Source organism: Xyrauchen texanus, chromosome 14 (genome assembly GCF_025860055.1).
Source record: "Xyrauchen texanus isolate HMW12.3.18 chromosome 14, RBS_HiC_50CHRs, whole genome shotgun sequence".
In the NCBI taxonomy this organism is placed as follows: Eukaryota; Metazoa; Chordata; class Actinopteri; order Cypriniformes; family Catostomidae; genus Xyrauchen; species Xyrauchen texanus.
The window spans coordinates 42,134,036-42,155,336 of NC_068289.1; the positions used below are offsets into that span (position 1 = coordinate 42,134,036).

General features: G+C 35.1%; 1 protein-coding gene across 2 annotated transcripts in view; it reads left to right on the top strand.

Annotated features, from left to right (window-relative positions):
* Positions 1-21,301, top strand: part of LOC127655239 (beta-1,3-galactosyltransferase 1-like) — a 191,406-nt gene that overhangs the window by 914 nt on the left and 169,191 nt on the right. Inside the window, exon 2 of one of the 2 annotated variants that reach the window (XM_052142923.1) lies at positions 17,196-17,295. The exons of the other annotated variant lie outside the window; for it this stretch is intronic. The gene's annotated coding sequence lies outside the window, so the exon portion shown is untranslated. The remainder of the gene's footprint in view (positions 1-17,195; positions 17,296-21,301) is intronic. 2 annotated transcript variants of the gene reach the window in all.

Consider the following 21,301-nt stretch of genomic DNA (forward strand, 5'->3'; position numbering starts at 1 on the left):
TTACCACGTTAATTTGCTGAGTTTGAGAGAAATCCAAAAAGACGTTGTTATACGTCATTATACCAGCATTTTATCTGATTTCTTTTCATATTTAGAATGATATTTAGATGTCTTCTTATCCATATATATACTGTACATCCATGTGTCGTTTCAACAGTGTATCACCTCTATTGTTCAGGTTGTGATGCTCAATTCATTCTAGCAATGAATGGTTAAAAGGTCAGATTTTTAAAAACAAATTGTTTATTATGTTTCCAGGAGTGTTGGTAATTCATGTTATTCATGTTACATCAGAAATTAGCATAAATAATTCTGATTCAAAGTGATAGCCAGCATCATCCAATCACTGCCAGCCATGTTAAAATAAAATTATACATTATAAATTCTGAATATATGTACTTAATGCCATTGTCCCGTGTCTGCCAAACATGTTGAGTGTCCCAAACATCATCTGCAGCCTGAAACTGAACTTTTGGTCAATTTGTAGGAGTGAATGCACTTAGAATCCTCTCTTGCACCCTATTTAGGGAATGTCTTAACCTCCAGTGTGCTGTCTGTCAGCACTGGTCTTAAAACAGTTTGAAATGCACCTTATTTTCATCCTGATGCAGGTAACGCCTCTTAAAGCAACATTTTCCAGTTTTTGGATGAACCCATTGATTCTCAATGTGATAGTGCACAGTGAATATAGGATAGGATTTACAACATATATTAAAATATATATAATACCTGGTCATTGTGTTTAACAGTGTGCCGTTTCACGATAAATCGCTCACATTTTAAAAACTGCATATCGAATGAAACTAGAGACTCTAATCTTTTGACACAAACAGGTTTCAATGTAAAAAACGTAATTAGGTTTCTTACCAGATGTAGTTTTGTTGGCGTATCTCCCAAAGACAAACTCTGCTGTGTTCAGCGCCATGTCGTTTGGTCACATGACTCTGTACATCAAAAGTTTAACCCTTTACTGACAGCACAGAGTCTCCTGAACTGATATCAGTCAGTTTAAATGAAATGAAATTATGCGTTGCGTAAAGCAAAGCCAAAATACAACATCCATGCATGAGGTTAGAAAGGTAACATGGTTGATGACAGGGACTTGTTTCTAGATTCATTTCTAGATTAACACAGAGCAAACATTGTTATTAAGTGTTCAGTGTTTCAAGGAATATTCTGGGATCAATACAAGTTAAGCTCAGTCGACAGCAATTGTGGCATAATACTGATAACCACAAAAATACAAAAAAAGAAAAAAATTCTTTAAAAAAAAAAAAAGCAACAATCTGGGTTGCACTGAGGAACTACAATGGAAATGAACAGGGCCAATCCGTAAATGTTAAAATCAAGAGTATAGCCACATGATGTCAACAATATGTTATTTAACATGATTTAGTGTGCTGAAATTGCTTACTAACCTTTTCTGTGTAAAGTTATATACAAGTTTACAACTTTGTTGCCATGATGATGTAACACCGTATACACTTAAACCCTAAAATGTCGATGTAAACAACTTTACAGCTCAAATAATATACACGTTTTAAATGAAGAATTAATGTAAATGCTTTTATAAAAATTTAAGCTTCACATTTCTGTCTTTAACCCCTCCAAAAATTGGCCCCATTCTCTTCCATTGCAAGTATGTCAATGTAACCTCCTTTTTATATTTTTTATAAAGAAAAGTTATTTTCTGTGATTATCAACTAGTGATTGACCGATATGGGTTTTTTATTGGCCGATGCCAATATCCAGAGAGCAAGGTGGCCGCTAGACTGATGCAATGCCGATATATCACACAATTTAATACAGTAAATAACATAAACATAAAATTGCAAAAAAAAAAAAAAAAAAAAAAGAATAAACTCTTATTTAGCACTATATTTCCTCAATTTCACTCTAAACTTTAAGTTTTTTAAACTATTTTTAGAAAATAATAAAAAAAATGAAATAAATGCCTATTATTTTTTTTATATATATATTTGAAAATATAGAAAATAAAATAAGTACAATAAGAAAGAAATAACGGTACACAGATTAGTCCAGCGAACATGGATGGCATGTTGGGAAGAAAAAAATAGGTTCGTGAATTACAACTTTTTAAAATATATATATCTGCATATTTTCAGATGGTATAAAGTTTTATTGATATTTGTCTTTTATCAATAGAAAAGTAAGTTAAAGAGGAGTGACTGTTAGAATATGTGCTTCGGAGGAAGATTTATGAGCGTTCCACAGGATGCTGGATCTGCTGAAGTTGTGTGAGGTTGGTTTATTATCTGTTTAAATGAGATATGTGCATATTTGGAGACGGCATTAGATATTAATTTTATTGATTTTTGCCTTTTGTAGCGAATCAGCTCTATATTCTTCCACCATTAGGTAGCGAATCAGCTCTATGAAATATTAATAATCAATCATAACTTGTTATAATCGATTATGAATATTTGGATCAGTTAATCGGGTTAACTTGATGTAGCTACATTAACATTACAACCAAATACTCGGTTCATCCCGTGAACACTCAATTTTGGTTATTAATTAATTAATTAATAGAAATGTACATTTCGGGGCAAGGGAAATGTCTTTCTTACTAAGTATTAAGAGCAAGTAGTCAAAATCTATGATTAGTGACTTTAGATATGAGCTTGAGACACAGACAACTTTACATGTGACATGAACAAGACTTTATTGACTAGACTAAACATTTAAACTACTCTAACATACATATACATACATTCATACAGTTTACCAAGGGAAAGAGGGCTGAAGCAGAATACAGGAAGGCAAGAAGTTATAGCATTGTTTGAAGTTCAGCAGATCAACAGCCTGAGCAAACCATCATATTAGTTCTGACACGCCCTTTTTAGAAAGGGGTGAGGATACTTAATGTATCAAATAATGAGACTAAGTTTGATACTTGCATGTCCCATTTGAATTAAACTGTCCTGATGCAATTTGTTGAGGCTCCAGTTGATCTTTGATGATGTTGTCTTGATGAGAGAGAGAACCAGTGAGAGTCAGAGAATCTTTGGTGAATGGAAGGTCAAGGCCGTAGCCTGGCACACGCTTGGGAGTCCTTGGGGCCTTCTAGTTTGGCATCATTCAGCGAGAGAGTGAGAGAGCACAAGGCTCAGAGAACCAGAAAGCAAGAGATAAGCGACAAGAGAGAGGGCTAAGAGTGAGCGAGGAAGAGCGAAGAAGAGGAAGTGGGCGCAGCAATTTTATACCCTCAGGAAACAGGTCCCACCTCTCATTGGCTCGACCAATAAGAAGGGTTTGAGTTCTAGGCGGGAATTTGGTTTATTGCTCTTTGTTGTAAAACTGCCCATTGCATGTGCAAGAAAGAAAATAGGAAACATACTTGTAATACTAATATGTTGTTGTTATCGACATATCATGTACACAGTCATTTCAATCTTCAGAATACCAAGTTATAGAGACCAAATATGCCACACATATGATTTTGGTTAACCATAGTATGCAAAGTCTGAAACATTAACCCATTAGTTTGCAAGAAAACATAGATCAAGCACATTTAAGGGAAAATGTGAGATGGCACATTAGATACATGTCAATATTTATCACATGGATATATAGAATATATATATAGGATTAACAGGGTTCATTTCTCTTTCTCAGTAAGAGAATGAAGTGAGGGTCAGCACTTCTCTGAACATTCCTTTGGAGGTCGTAAAAGTCTGCCTTACTCTGGGCATGAGAGAGTTCCTTTGTCAAAGCTCATTTGCATGTTTATGACAGTAAGAGATTTTGGGCTGAATGACTCAAAAGATAGTAAAACATCACGTAATATCATTCTACAGAGATCTTATATTCGAATTCAGCTCGGACAAATCGTAAGGTTTAATTTGATACCAAGAAACATGTGTTTAGTACACTTAGAAAGGGAATATACACTGAGGCTATTAAATATGAGGCCTCAGAGTTTAAAACACACAACGAAACAGTTCTAACGAGTTTGATATACCTCAGAAATACACAACATACAGGGATTACACGTATTTCATTAGCAATATGCAGTTCTGTGTTTAACTGAAAAACACACACACACACATTGTTACGTTCAAAGTTTCCCCCTTCCTGTCCACACGATAAGCACGTGGTGAGCATGCGGATGTCACATGCGGTTCTCTGTCAATAGTTCATTGTCTCTTTGTCAGTGCATTTATTGTGCTTGTGGAGACTGGTTGGCGCTATTTCAGTAATTAGGGGAGTTTTTAACAGTAAGTTCTTGTTTGTTCGTGAATCTGTTAAGGCCACTGATCCTCCGCCATACCTTACACTTTTTATCATTAGACAAGACAGTTAAAGGTTACAGGGAACTGTTGAGGAGAGAGAGGGAGAATGAAACAGGCGAGCATTTATCAACATTATGAGCTCAAACGCATCTGATATGCGGACTGTTTAAATGAGACTGTGTTGCACACCGGTCTATTATTGTAGTAACATGATGGAACATAACAACAAAACGAACCGCGTCTGGTCATTTATATGTCTCAGTCGCTTCACATGCAAGCAGGTGATTCTCAGCACCCTCAAGAAACAAATCGGCCATAGGGGAAAATGTATCAGCCAATGCGATAATTAAAAAATTCTGAATATCGGCCGATATATCTTCCTCGCCGATATATCTGTTGACCATATTATCAACATTATGCCACAAATACTGTCACTTGAGCTTAGGTTGTATTGAACTCGCGATATTCAGTAATGTTAACATTTTTTTTAAGAGGGATAAAAGTGGCAGAATGGACCCAATATCCAGTATGTATCCACATGTTGATTTCAGTAACACCCATTTTGGTAGATCGTACAGCATTGTTCAGATTCAAAAAGACTGCTATGGTTGCGCAGTCTCCTTCATTTTCTCTTTATAGTGGTTCTCAACTTGCCATCCTCCTATTGGGGAAGCAAAATAGGTGTCTGATGAGTATAGTTTTTTCCAGGTGTTTTTCTGTAGGGCAAATCAAAGGCAGTAAGTCACCTGTCTTGTGAAGAATGAGCACTAGATCTTGCTTTCTCTTGGGTTTATTTGGAATCCAATATGAATTGTGCTAATGCATTGAATACGCTTTTGTGACCTAAGAAGCGTTTTCCTGCCAAAGACAGTCTGAAATGTGTTTCTGAAAGTCGACTCCCAGAGGGGAAATATAAACATCAGAGGTTTCGCTTTGAGTCCCAGGTGTCTTTTGCAATTTATATATCTTGAATGTTGAGTTGCATCCCTGATGCTTGTATCTCTCTGTGGTCTTCTGTAATCTCTAGAGCATTGATTTACTTTTTGGGTAAAAATGCAGTTTTATGCTTGAATTGTGGCCTCAATGCAATAATTGCTTTGATTGCCAAGTGAATTCTGTTGGAAAAAGAACATTATTTGTGATTCACAATCACGCACACACACACACATTAGACATCTGTATGAGCACTGTTGAGCTACAAGAACACTTGACGTGACACCACCTCTCTTTTAAATAAAAGTGCATGCTTTTTTGGCCATGACAGCGTGACGTTAACTACGCCAAGCAAACAGCGTTGACTTTTAGGGCTACAACTAATGATTATTTTTTAATATTCAACAAATCTAATGATTATTACCCAACTATTCAGCTTGTGCCTTGAATAAAAAGTTGTATTAAACGTGCTTACTAACAATAAAGAGGACAAAATCATCTTTTTAAAATACCTCTAAATGACATTCACTAAATTACAAGGAAAAAACAAACTGAAGTTTAACTGACGTTTAAAAATAAATCCTATTCTTATCAAGAGTTTTTGTCTTGTTTTCCATTTACAATTGTCTAAAAATCCTTAAAACAAGCAACATATAAGATATTGAAACTTGCTTTCAGACAATGCATCTTGAATGTAAGTTTATTTCTGCCAGTGCCGTAAAGAAAAAATATATTCATATTCAAGAGATATTCTCTGAAAGCAAGTTTCAATATCATATATGTTGCTTCTTACGTAAATATATCTTGTTTTAAGGATTTTAGGTGTTTTAAATATTTAAATATGAAATGATGTACTCAACATTCTCTGCTAATGTTCTGTTCTGCAGTATAGCTCCAAAAGTAAATGTACGTTGTGTTAAAGGAGAAAACAAGCCAAAATAAATCAATCAAAAATAATCAAAAATGTATTTAGTTGCAGTGTATAATGTGCTAAGAACACACTCTCTCACCATTCTGTTCACTTTGATCCATCTTTAACTTACAAAAAACAAACTCTCTCTTCTTAATAGAGCTGTGTATCTCACAGAGGACACAAAAAGATACAAGCTGTGACACATACTGTATATTATGATTCAATATGTTGCGAACCAGTGCGTGTGAGAGGCAAGCGTCCCTGTGCCAGAGTGTGCATCAACCGAGTGCAGTTTCAATCTCACCCCTTAGATTGGGTCACTTCACATGACTTACAGAAGCATTGCTGAACGAACAGAGAAATGCCAGTTTTGGAGTTTGTTTATTTACATGACCCGCTTCCTTATTATTTGAACTTTAATAAAGGTTGAATTAAAGATATAATGCTGGGGTGTTTCCTCTTTAGACGCTCTGACATGCAAGTTATGCTTAACGGGATACCAGATCCGGCTCTGCTTTATTTCACAACGACACTGCATCTGTATTTAATTATTTAGTATTTTTGCATTATAATTCCCTCATCACCTTTGATGGTGTTTGAAAAGTTTGGAGTGTCCTGGAGTCTTTTCGCTGCTCTCACACATCATAATTAGAGTTTAATTTGATCTCATGATACGTTAAAAGAGATTAAATGACTATTCGACAATTGAAATTTTGTCGACATTTTTTTTTTTTCGAGGTTGTCCATAATTGTTTCAGCCCTATTGACTTTTGTGAACAAGGCAAATTTACATATAAAGGAAATGTGTTTTTTGGAAAAGAATGAAAATGACTAGAGATTCGCCGATGTTTCGGCCAATATTGTTATCGTCTGTTAAAAGTCATTATCTACACTACTGGACATTGGCCGACTTTTAAAAACAGCCGGTCGGATTGTTTCCTGTCAAAAGGGGGCAGAAAAACTCGCTGCTTAATTAGTCTGAATCTCGTGCTGTGTGTGAAAGAAAATGTCTCTTGTTTGACATTACTTTAAATTGGGTGACAATGACAGCAGAGTTGCAATTTGTAAGCTTTGCTCGACTAGATTATGACTACCGTTAAAACTCACATCAAAGCTCGACACCGCAAGGAATATGATGAGATGTTAAAGCTAAAGTGGAGGCTATTTCAGCCAGTTGCTGAGTTTTCATCCAACTATATTTATGCAATCTTTAAATTTGCATGTTTCCATTCACACCTGAACGAATGTATAAACTCCAAATTCACGTAAAAATCTATGCGCTAGAATTTAGCTTAAGTCAAAATGTGCATTAAGGTGAAGGAAACAGTTCATTCGCCATTTGTGCACGTGTTATGGGTGTAGAAAAGCTTTATGCAACAGACCTAACAAATATTCCAAACTGGCACACAATTCTTAGACCTTGACATTTGGAAGTGTTTAACCCACCGCTGGTCGTTTAAGTGGATCCTCAGTTTTAAGTGCGGGTACATCTAGGTGTACAGAAGCTAGAGGCGTTTGGGTATATAGCCATTTTAACCCTTACTATATGAGATATTACACTCATCCTGCATTGTCTCCTGGAAGCATTTAATATAAAAATGCTCCAATACCGCATATACAACTTTCCCTGAAGCAAGGAGATCATTCAGCTGCTCCGTCCTCAAGATATGCGCATGACATAGTGGATGGAAACTCGCAATGATCCACGTTTCCTTTAGTCAAATGTTTTGAAATGCACTTACAAATGTGAAACGTTTGGATGAAAACACTGCTATTGTGAGAAAAGAACATTAAAAAAACATTAAGAAATCGTACTAATTTTACGTGAGCCTAACATGAGGCTATTCAGAATTCAAGTAAATGAATATTCCGGGTTCAATACAAGATAAGCTCAATCGACAGCATTTGTGGCATAATGTTGATTAACACAAACAATTATTTCAGATCGTCCCTCCTTTTCTTTTAAAAAAGCAAAAATCGAGGTTATAGTGAGGCATTTACAGTGGAAGTAAATGGGGCCAATTTTTGGAGGGTTTAAAGGGGGTTCATCATTTCTACAGTCATTTTAGGGTTTGTTGACATTGCATCATCATGGCAATGAAGTTGTAAAATTGGCTATAACTTTACACAGAAAAGGTTAGTAAGTGATTTTATAACCATAAAATCATGTTTACATGCATATTGTTTACATCTACTGGCTATACTTTTCAAACAGTGAGTATTATAGCATTAAAAAATTGGACCCATTCACTTCCATTGTAAGTGCCTCACAGTAACCCAGATATTTGCTTCTTTAAAGAAGAGGAGAGACTAGTCGCAATTCATTTGTGTGGTAATCAAGCTAAACTTGCTTAACTTGTATTGAACCCGGAAAATTCCTTTAATGTGAGGTACATTTATTAATTTAGCAGACACTTTGGTCCAACGCAACTTACTCATGAGGAATAAAGCAAAAGTGTTTCATCCTAAGGAGGCAATAATATGAGAAGTGCTGCAATACAAAGTCTCAAATTGCTCTGAGAATTACAAGAAATTTGTGATGAAAAGAACTTGCCTAAGAATGTTCATGTTAAGAGTAAAAAATGTTATTGTGAGTTAATAATGTGCTTTTTGTGTCAGTGTTTTGTTTAGAGTAATTAAGACCAGTTACTTTAAAACGTGGAAGACAGAGACTAGAGAATGGAGTTATTATTTACATTACAAGTTGTGTAATTAATTATCAGGGATTTTAACCCTTAAATGCATACCTTGGGACCTCATTTCACCCCCTGTACCTCTTTAGTGTTTCTCAATCTATCTCTTATAAATTGTGACACAAAAAAAGGCAAAATTGCAAAATAATTTAAATAAATAAACTGTATAATGGGTTAAGACTCAAAAGATATGTAAGGTATGTTTTTTTTTTTTTTGCACTGCCATAAATTATATTTTTTATATAAGTTTACCATCACTGGATATCTATTTCTATGTTTATTACAAGATAAATTATTTACATTTCAGATATGCTTGTAGAATATAAACCTAACAGACCTCTCCGATCATTAGGATCAAGTCAGTTAGTCATACAGAGGGTTCACTCAAAACAAGGTGAGACAGCGTTTAGCTATTATGCCACCCACAGCTGGAACCAGCTTCCAGAAGAGGTCAGGTGTGCTCCAACAGTAGCCACATTTAAATCCAAACTGAAAACACATCTGTTTAGCTGTGCATTTAGTGAATCATTTTGCTTTTTTCTTTCTTTCATTTTAAATATTCTATTTTATTATTTTTATATAACTTGTTCACAATGTGTGTGTAAACAATTTTTGGTTATCCTCTATTTAAAGGTGGAATATGTAACACTTTTCATGTAATATTCGCCTTATTTTTTTTGCCAATGTGTGAACAGCTTGTAACGCAACTTAAAAAATGAGCCCATCCGGGACTTCCTATGGATGCCTATTAAAGCCTGTAAACAGATTTTCATGCGAAGGGAGCGGGTCAGTTTTGCCGGGAAAACCCAAAGGATGTGACGTTTATATGAACTGCCGAGAGCCTTGCCTCAGACAGTAATAGCTTCTCATCCACTATTCAACAGCGACAACAAACTGCTACACGAGGTAATGCTATCTTAAAGATGAAATCCAGCAAATGTCCGGCTCAAGTCACAAGTAGCTGGCTGCAGTTCACTTACTGGCCACAGGTGTGCACCTTTTAACAGGGAAGGTTAACAGCAGTTATGGATGGTGTTAACAATTTAATATTCTTTTTCTTATTATTCTTAAAAAAAGAAATGTAATTTATTTTATTACTTTTTATTCTTAAATTCTCAAATTTATGAAGAAACAACATGGAAGTCAACTATAGCAAGTACAACACATGAACAGTATGATACAACTATTTGGGTGTAAGTTGTGCATCTATTTAGATTCAATAAGTGCCTGAGAAAATACTTATGTGCAGCTTATGTGTTATTAGCTCAATAAAATGTAGATTTTTGGCAGCCAGTTGCATCTCATGAAATTTCAGTGTGAAAGTAATGAATCCTGGTTTAGATTTGTCCTGATTTGTTGCATTATCTCTTTGATATATGAAAATTAAAACGTACTTTATTATTTTCTTCTTATCTTAAAAATATTTTGAAAAATGTACACTATCTGGGCATTTTGTAGATCCATTTTCGATAGACCTGAATATGTAATATTTGGTATCTGGTGAAATTCCCATGCATTTGAGGGTTAAACTATGTAGCAATAAATAAATAAATAAAATAAAATAAAATAAAAATTGCAGAATCACCAAACTATCTGTATTGGTATTGGCAGATGTTGATCTAAATGATCAGAAATCAGTATCATCACATACATTTTGCATTGGAGCATCCCTAACAATGACTTTTTCAATTAATTGAATGAATTCAAATTCATTGTAGTAGTTTTGAATAACGAATTTTTTTGCACTGAAATTCTGTGTGCAAATGTAACGCCACTGTTAAGCGAATTCGCCCCACACTTTATAAGCATGCAATCATTTGGAGCCTATTTATTTCTTCATTCCTCCACTGAGAGCATTAGAAAGACATTTTTTAATTGCTGTTTTGATAGTGGTTGCTTGACACTGACATATCGATCTGGTCTCAGAAAACTTAAATAACAGGCATATTTAATTGATTGCTCTGCATTGACATGCCGTGGCATAATGCCTCACCGACAGTTCAGATGGGGAATATTGATGTGTGAAATTAATTCTGAGCATGAGCCAGGAATGACTCTCACTTATTTGATCTTGTTGTGGCACTGTTCTAATGAAATACCCGGAGCAATTTTCCATTTTTTTGCACGGCCAAACATTCTTTCAGATAGCATGCATTTCAACAGTACCTTCTGTGTGTGTTAGGGAATATCAGTGGAGTCTCTTTTAGAAAATTAGACTCCCCAGCCAAAACACATTGGCAGCTTTGCACTTGTTATCAGGCTTTGGGTTCTGGTTCTCCCTTGTGTTAAATCCTCTCATTATTCTGCAATATTTCCAGTCTTCTTTAATTTGTTCGGTTAGACAGGCCTGGAAAAGTGTCTCCATTTAAAGGTATTCTTTGGGGGAAACTTCAGCAGCAGACAGGGAGGGTGTTAAGCGAAGGGCATCCGATAACGATCATATTTGCGACTACTGAAAATTGCTCCTAATGATGTGCAAACAAAACAGAGGCCACGGCTGTAGTCATCATCGGAAAGACACTCCTGACACTACTTCTGGGAAAAGGAGCATGTAGAACTCTCATAATCTCTTAATTATCAATTAACAATATCATAATAGTACTGTTGATGTCATAGGTTTAAAGGGAAGATGATATTGTTAATATTGCTTATTTCAAGCTACATAGGGGAGTTTATTCTCTACACTGATTCAGGCAAAGTGAGTGTATTTAAGTCTGTCAAACCTTGTGTTGTTTGTGTCTGTGTGTAGCACCTGCTTCTCTGCAAATCCCTCTGAAGAATCCAAACTTTAGAAATGAGCGGCTGAAGTTTATTTTTTAACAAGGTCTCTGATTATATTAGTCTGCTCTTAACAGTTTGAGTGGCACATTGCAGGGCAGATTGTTTCTGAATCTGTCACAGTGTAATGCAGGCTTTGCAAAGAGGCTGTTATTAACCCTTTAAGCTCTGAAGTTGTTTTTAAAGATTTTCTGATTCAGTGGAATACCCAAAATGAAAGAAGGATAACGAGAGAGAGAGAGAGAAAATGAGGGTAAAGTTATTATTGTATAGAAAACGTTTAATTTTTTTGGGACTTTCAGCCTAAGAAACTGCTGAAAAATACATAAAATCTTGAGCGAAAAATTTACTTTTTTTCTTATTTTTCTTTTTGACATTATATATCTCTGGGAGTAAATAAGGTGTCTCCAAAAAACTGGTGTTGTTTTGTTTCCAATCATGTCACCTGTAACTAAGTAAAAGTTTGTTTTGATATGACAAAGCAATCAAAAGTTATAGCATTATAAAAATAATTTATCCAAGTGTCCAAAAACATCTCCAAACAAATAAAACATAATAATTGTACATAATAACTAATTATGCAATCAGACATGACAATGACTAAAGGTTTGCATAGCATGCAGACATGATTTAAGTATTGAGATTTCAGAGAATGAGTTTCATTCTGTGCAATTTGAGTCATCATTGAGTCTGTGTCATATACTTGTCACCATCTCCTGGTGGCCATTTGTAAAATATGTGCTTCATGTGGATTATCTAATGATCTCTGCATCTGATTACCTTGTGAGTGGGTTTAAAAGATATTTGCCTCCTCTAAGGATTGATATGTGATGTTTTATATTCTGTTTATTTTTCATGAAGTTAAAAGTAATAACACGTCTTTAAGAAACACTATCTATTTTTTGGTAATAAATAGGCTGGTTGTATTCTACTCTTCGAGACCTTACCAACAACATATGACACATATATATTTGATAAGTTTGATGTTTTTACTGATTTCAATAATATGTACAGTGCAAAATGATTAATAAATGTTCAAAACGGACACTTCTGATTTGTCTGCAAATTTCAAAACACTTGTTCAGTTTTGGTCATAATGTCTGCATGCATTGTAAAGTACAGCTTCTAATCTTCAAAGCGATACCTATATTGTGTTGGTCAAGACTGTAGTTATTAATATTTCAAAAAATAATATTGCTCACAGCAGGCCCATCCGAATGGGACAGTTAAAACCTTTATTGGGCTCGACAGCAAACCTGTGCTATATCTTATTTAAAATGTGAAGAGGCTGTTTACATAGAAGTCTTAAAGGCACCACAGTCAAAAAATATATTTTTTTTAAATACTGAAAAGCACAGCGAACACAGTTGCCATGTAACTTTTGGGCCAGTTGCTATGTAAAATCCTGGGCCGATTTCTCTTCCCAGTCCAGCCCTGCTTACAGCTTATAAAATATGCATTCTTCTTCACTGTTTTACAGACTGTACTCGCTTTTGGCACCCCTCTGTGGACATATCACATGGAAAATGGAGCTCACACTTGCCCAAATGCCCAGCAACACTTAGGGCTTTGGCCACTGGGGGCTGTGCATTTCACAGACTGATTTTAGCCAGAGAAAAGTCAACCTACTCTTTTTTTCTCGATTTCACTGTGAGATCAGTCTTTAGAGAAGGTGGAATTGGTCATAAACATTTACTTTACTAAGTTAAACTTAAGGAAGAAAAAATAATTCAAATATGAATGTTATGACCCCTTTAAAGCCCACCTCTGGAGCAAGTCATTTAATTGGTTTGATTCAAATGCCTCTGCATGGTAGCTTTTAGAGCCCAATGAAAAACGTCCATTCAGTTGTGTGTGGAATTAAGAGATCTGGAGCTTGGTCTGTTGTAAATGCATCCGAGCGATTTGACCCCACTGAGCTGTTACCCCAGCTCTCTGTCAGCAAGCATCATACCTGAATGCATGAGGGCCTTTTTACTATACAAGGGCCACACTGAAAGCATAATGCACATAATGCGCCCCCATCCCCCTTTAAATGAAACTCTTATCCAAAGCAAATGATTACATTTTTGCCCATTTACTGAAGCAGTTCAGATTAAATGCCTTGCTTGCTGCAGGCTATGTCAAAATATTCTGCAGCCATGATTTGAACCACTAACCCCTCAGTGCTCTTTTTCTGCAGAGCATCACCTAACAAAAGCACTGGCTAGGAAAGGCCCATATGACTCACTGCAGTCTAAATAATTTTTCAGCTATTTAGGAAAAATTTACTGGACATCTCGCAAATCAAAAACATGACATATTGCAAAAAGAGTTATTCACTGCAATGCAAAATAATACAATATTATTTTAGTATAAATTATTGTTTAATTTGAATTATTATTTTATATGACCATATATTATTATATTTAATTGTCATTTTTTATTTTTTACCATTCATTATTTAATTTATGAGGCATCTATATATTATGCTAGTATTTGTGTACTGCCTTTAATTCCTTTTATGTTAATATTTTATTATTATTATTTTAAATGAATTAATATTAACATATTGTATTTCATTTTTACTATTTATTTTAAATTATTTAATTTGTAAAGTATTTACACTTCATGGTGTAAATTACTTGAATGCATTTTATTATTATTATTATTTTATATAACTTTATCTTATATTAACATATAGCCTATTATTACATTTAATTTGTATTATTTCTTTCTGTATTAAAATCATTATATTACAGTATTTGTAACTGTAATTACTGTCATTTTTACTTGTGCATTAAAATAATGATGTGTTGATGCAATGAGGATCTAATGAATCTTTAAAAAACAAACAAAAGGTAAAACTTTTTTTATTAATTAAAATTGTCATTGTAATAATGTGACAATGCAAAAAAATCTTATTGGTCCTAAAAATGATCTAAGCAAAATATTATTTCTTTATTTTTGTGTTGGATTTTGGAGTGAAATACAACCTTGACATGTTCTTGACAGGTTGCATGAGGTTTACCTTTTAAGGTTATTTTCTAGGACAATTTTCTTCATGAAGAAGAAGAAGAAAAGCTCTTATCAGACCTTTATTCACAGTTATGATTTCTGCCATGTCACATCTCATATCATCCTGCAAGTGATAGAAGATTAAAAGGTTTTTTCCAATGATTTCAAAAAAATATTTTTTTTCACTTTTCAGCCTCACTTTTCTCCATATTAAATTTGAGCACTTTTTGCGAGAAAAAATACAGCTTTACTGCCATCTGCCTAAGTATTCCCTGACTAATGTAGTTTATGGTCCCTCAGTGATGTAGCTTAAATTCTGTACAGTTTTGTTCTAGTAGATTAGCCTCATCTTCAGCAGTTTTCCCCTCCTGTGTAAGTGTAATTAGTGCACTTAGTATGTTAACACAGAAAATACTTTAAGTTCCCAGGTGATGCACTTTTTCAACCATCAAAATGGAGTGTGGAATTGTGGATACTTCATGCACTCAATGCACATGGCTTGCCGTACATAGTGGAAGGGGTGTAGTTACCTGGCACAGTTTTGCCTAGCTGGTCTGACAACACTGTTGTAAATAATGAAGAATGTAGCAGCTAGTGAAACTTCAGGAGATACAGCACCTTACAAATGTGAGTTGAATGCTTTACCATCACCCCAAGCTGTGTGAATATGTACGTTGTTTGAGATACAAGTGTTGAACAGCTGGCTAACACGTGCACTTGAAATGTCACTTCCATCGGCTGTTAATCGCTGAATGCTTCAATGTAGTAAAAAACCTTTAAGTGTTCCATTTGGGATTATTCCATTGGTAGATGTATGTCAACTTGTACGTTTTCTTTCTTTTGTGATATACAAATTTATTTTCCTGTTAAAATCAAAGTTAGGTTTGGGTTAGGTGTTAAACTTTGTTTGGAAAAATCGTAAGAATGCTTGTTTAAAGTAGGCATGAAATGAAAATTCACCCGATCTATTTTCTAAATGGATCTTAATGATCTTATTGTGAATGATTTGTCAATGCATACATTTTGAAAATCAAATGTAAAAAAAAAAATCAATTGCCCCTTTCTTATAAATACCACAACCTTGCGTAGAGTTGAACGAAGCATCAATCGCATGTTGGTGAAGATGGCAAAGTGCATTCTTGTCTATTTTCCTTCAAAATGATCATTCCTTAATCCAAACTTCATTTGTTATGGGTCAGCCGGCTTGAATTTACATTTCAAATGAGGAGGAATAACTGCGAATTCGCGGTTTGAGACATTTCACGCCTGAATTGCTGAGATGATCACTAATAAATACAACACTTCGGATGCCTCTGGAGTTTATTTATATTTTTGTAATGCAGTTATCTTGGGACGCACAGCACGAGTAAGTGTTTATTTTTTTATATTTACTGTATTATGATTCAAAACCTAAACATTTTTCACTCACTCGCTTTTCAACAGCTACAGCCTCTTCGTAAGCAAAGACCACTATGTGCTCATGCGTTTATGTTGGCAGTTTGATCATAAATGTGTTGAGATCACTGCTTAATTTCACCGATAACTGGCTCTTACTCGAGCTCCATAGTGGCAGGGGATCGATACTTCCGTTACCGCTGTTGTAACTAAAATATCGATAATATTGATTCTAACTTTTTTTTTTTTTTTTTTAAACTAGGGATATTATTATTTGGTTACCATAAACATGAACAATAATCATAAGCTTCAAAGTGAAATAAAAAGGATTAGGCTATATTAGCAAATACTTGTGCAGGATGGGAACTATTTCTTCTTCTGCTCATCTTAACATGCATGTTGAAAGGCACAAGCAGACAAGCGCTTGCACGTTCAAACAAGAGGGATCAGTGCCTTAGAGGTAATGATAGAAAATCAGAGTGGAGTAAATTTATGCCAAAATAACAACATATCTAAACATAGCATTTCTAATAATAAGTTTGTTTGTAATTGTTGTTAATAAGTATTTCAAAAGATAGTTAACCATGTTTTACTACAGTAATATTGTAGTAGTAACCATGATTTTGTTTATGTTTTTTGGACTGAAACCATGGCTTTACTATAGTAATATTGTAGTAGTAACCATTGTTAATTGTGTGGTAACTAAATACCATGGTTAAACTATATTACTGTAGTGAAACCATGTATCATTTTTGTAAGGGTAAACAAAACAGAAGTCTAATATTTTTTGTTTAAGCTCACAAATGTAAAAAAATATAATGACTTGAATTATGACTAAAAGTTCATAATTCACCAACCAATGGATAAACTCTAATTCCCCACCCTACATTTTTTTCCTGTTCGATGTGCTGTTTCACTACGTCACAATACAGAAGTTAAGTCGGTCGCAACTTCTGTTTCATGCCGACTCTAAAACCCAATTAAAATCATGATTAATAGAAAAATCATAGTAACTGTTACGAATACTCAGACTTGATGATGGTGTTGAACCCAGAGCAGGTGTTTATTGAAACACAAAACAACACACAAACAGAGACAAGCAGGTAAGTTGTAAGGTAACAGTTCAGGGCTGATGTGAAGATCAATAACGTGATGAAAACTCAATAATGTGATGAAGACTCAATAACGTGATGAAGGCAGGTGTTGACTTTGGTGGTGATTTTCCTAAAGGTGGTGGACATACAACAATGACGCTTATGTTGAGGAGAAGGATTACAGGAATCGCTGGAGTGGAGAGAAATAGCTAGGAGCAGACGTTTTGGAGATACAGGTAAGTGAGTTTGTATTCAAAGTTGAGACCAGACACAGAATGGATGAGGAGCGAGGTTTAAATAGAGGAGCTGATTTATGCGGTGATTGGAGGCAGGTGTGGGTGATCAGTATTCAGGGGAGTGAGAGGGTTGAGTGAAAGTGGCAAGTGGGTCAGATGGATCTGTGACAGAAACGTCTTTCTTTATTTTGTTTATTTTTCTCTATGGGAATACAATTTTTACGTTTTTGTACAAGCCAACTTCATGTCATTCTGTCATGTGACCGGGTTGAACACGACTTAAATTTCAGTCTGTTCCTCACACAAAGCTTTAGTATGACTTCAGATTATAGCGCACAAGGTGTATAGACTATTTTATGATGCTTTTTTGCACCGTGATGTTATAAATCATAGGGCTGGTTATTGATAGAGATTTCCCAATTCGATTTGATTCCGATTCACAAGCTTTCGATTCAATATCGATTCATATGAGTACATTTTTGTTACAATGTTCATAGAAATTCTCTCTCAGCTAATGCTCTTAATTATAAAGGAACATTCTAGGCAACCCTTCTGTGTACAATTCGAAAATATTAATTTTACTTTCATTTAATTTAATTGGTCACATTTTAGCTTATGAAAATTTTTCAAATTCAGTCTATTCCATCAATGAATGTCTTGAAATTGCATATGTTGCATATATATTTTTGATACATTTTTATTTTTTACTTGCATAATTTGTACTATTTACAAGTATTTCAATTGATATGTAAAACATATGCTTAATCGGTACTGTCTCTTTAAGAGACAGTAAGCTTATATAACGTGCGTAAATTCTTCGCGCATCCATGTGTGATTAGAATTAAACGTTTTTTTTTTTGTTTTTTTTTTATCAACAACTGTGTAAAAAACAGAAAGGGTATTAAAAGAGACATTATATAATGACATGTGTAACGGTGGCCAGCTGATAGATAGCTGTGCAATGTGTATAAACCTCACTCTCCTGACCTCAAGAGGTGCACTAGTGACTGATGCTAGAGTCTTTAACCTCCTTGTTATCGCACCCGCCTCCCATGCAGGACATGCTGGTTCGAGGCCCGTACGGAGCAGGTAGAACAGGAGTGTCACAATGGTGCCGTGACCCGGATGGGGGTGAGTGTAATGGTGGCCAGCTGATGCTAGAGGCTGTAGCCTTTAGCCTCCTTGTTAGCGCACCTGCCTCCCATGCAGGACACACTTGTTCGAGTCCTGTACGGAGCAGGTAGAACAGGAGCGTCACAATGGTGCCGTGACCCGGATGGCAGTGAGGTTTAGGGGGGTGACTGTAATGGTGCCCATCTGTTAGATAGCTGTGCAATCTGTATAAACCTCACTCTCCTGACCTCAAGAGGTGCAGTAGCAGAGACGCAGGTTTGAGTCCTCTACAGAGCGGGTAGAACAGGAGTGTCACATATGGATCCGTGGATCTCATCTTTGGACACAGTACGAGTTAAACCAAACATTTTCTCTCCACATGCAGTGAAAGGACCTCTGTACTAATAACTCCTTCTCCACTATACTACTCAGTCACTGGTGAGAGAAATCTGAACATTTACCAGCCAGTGGCTTATCATAGACATTTTAGTCATATATCCTGAGGCTTGGTTGCACATGCAAGTGATTTAGGGTTGCCATATAAAGTGAAAGATTGATCTTGGGACCAATTACTTTGTGTTTCAAGTAAGAAAAAAAAATTATGGGTGAGTAAAGGATGACAGAATTTTAATTTTTGGGTGAACTATTCCTTTCAATCTGTACAGTGTGCTCAGCAGAGAGAAGTCAGCTTATTTATCTAGAGAGCTGGAACACAGAGTAGGTCAGCACTTTCCTATTAGTCAGTACACGTTTCAAAGGTAGGAGAGTAATTCTGCCTCTGATCAAAGCGATGTTCCAACTGGATGATCTTACAGGTGGGTGCTGCATAAAGCCTTTCCCTTCCGTCCCGGATTCATTTGCTCTTCACAGAATGTGTCACGTTGTTATCCTCTAATGCCGGTGTATGCTGACAGATATCTCGGCGTTGCGCCTTTGAAATATCACAGCCAAAAATACATCAAATACGATAATGACAAGATGCTAGCTGAGATTTTTAGATAAAGGACGATGAGACACTGTTGTCCTAATCCAGTTACAATTTGTATGGGGGAAAAATAAAAACTGACTTATCATTCCGCATTTATAGTGATGTTGATCTCCAGGTCACAATTCTGATCTGATGTTATCAGGAAAACCGTTTGTGATATTTCTAATGTAGTGTTTCTAAGTAGGGCGTTTTCTAAATCTGTGCATACGATTTCAAAGTTTACAGTAGGGTTCAAAAGGCACAGACAGCTTGTGAAAAAGCTTTTCTTTTACATTCTTGTATACTTTAAAATGACTCGTTACAATACAAATGATATTACCAGTTTAACTCTTTGAGTGAAAAGTTGAATAGAAAAGACTAGTATTTTTAATTTTCTTAATATTTGGTATGTCTTTCTTTTTGCATGCCCTTTATCTGGCATGAACAAAACCTGATGATTATGTAATCCAGCATCACAAACAAGATCATTGAAAATGTTCCAAAGAACATCATGTGAGCTTCAATGTAAGTAAAGAACTTCCAGTGTATTTTTGTACAACAGAGTTGACGTGCTCAATGTCATAAATGTGTTTACATTTGATTAGTGACCTAGAAATAGTGCAGAATCTTACGTTTCTTTCTTCATTTCACATAATAACATTTCTTTGCTTAAAATGTAAATCAAAATCTGAAAACCTTGTTTATTTCCAGGTTTAAAAATACTTGGGTTTAATGTTTCATTGTCCATAGTGTACTAGAGCTAGAAGAGCAGCTTTCAATATGAAGTTTTCAAACAGTCCATTATTCCAACAGCTAATTTCATGGGGGTATAGCTGAAAAATGAGCAAGTTAATCTGGGCAAACGTCAGCACTCATTTGGATTATTGGTACAGTTTAGTGACTTGTACAATGCAGAGTGCAAAAATGATGGTAATATCTCATTTAGACAAACCAGCAGCCCAAATAATCGATTACCCTCATTTACAAAAAGCTGTCGAGGGAAATTTGGGAATCACAAACAAATAAGATTAAATGGAGAGCAAATGGAGACTGGAGATGTTTTTCTCGTGGAAAGGACAGTAATCTCACATATGTCTCATATGATTTGCCAAGATACCAAAGTATGCAATTTATAAGTCACAGATTTCAATATGAACTCAATGTGACAATACAAACAAGGAGAAACATCTGAAGCAAAGTTGATACCTCTTCAACTCTGCGGACCAGAGGTCAGTCATTTGGTGCATCGTTGGAAATATTTTCATAGCTAACCATCACTTCTTACATAAAATAACAAAATAAGCCTGAAAACAAAATATTAATATGAATTAGGGCTGTCAATCGATTACAATTTTTAATCGAATTAATTACATGGTGTCCCGATTAATCGCATATACAAATATTTGCTGAGAAAGCCCCTCATATAACAATAATTCAATATATAAAGATTATACATATTTTTATCAATATATAATTATACATTATCTTTAAATATTAAAAAATTATATATATATAATAAAAAATATTCAGATAATTAAAATGCATTGCATTCTTGTGGCAGAAGAGTTAATCATTGATAAGACAATACAAAAAGCGGCTTTAGAATACAATGTATTGTTTACTACCATATTATTGATCATAAGCCAATCATTGGCATACAGTTCACAGAAATCCATTTCACAAGTGAATTTGTCGATCAGTTGGAGATTTATTATGAGGGCTTGTTTAAGGACCCGTCAATTTCAACCTGTGTCAGACATGCTTGTGTAGCGTCTCGGGTGCGTTGCATCATAAACATAAAATGTTTAGTTCACTGTTTCAAGTTAAATATAGTTTAATACTCAATCTTTAAACACATCTTGAGATCCCTTAGTTCGCATTTGCGCTCCTTCAAGTGTTTTGAATGCAAGAACGTAACGAATGTTT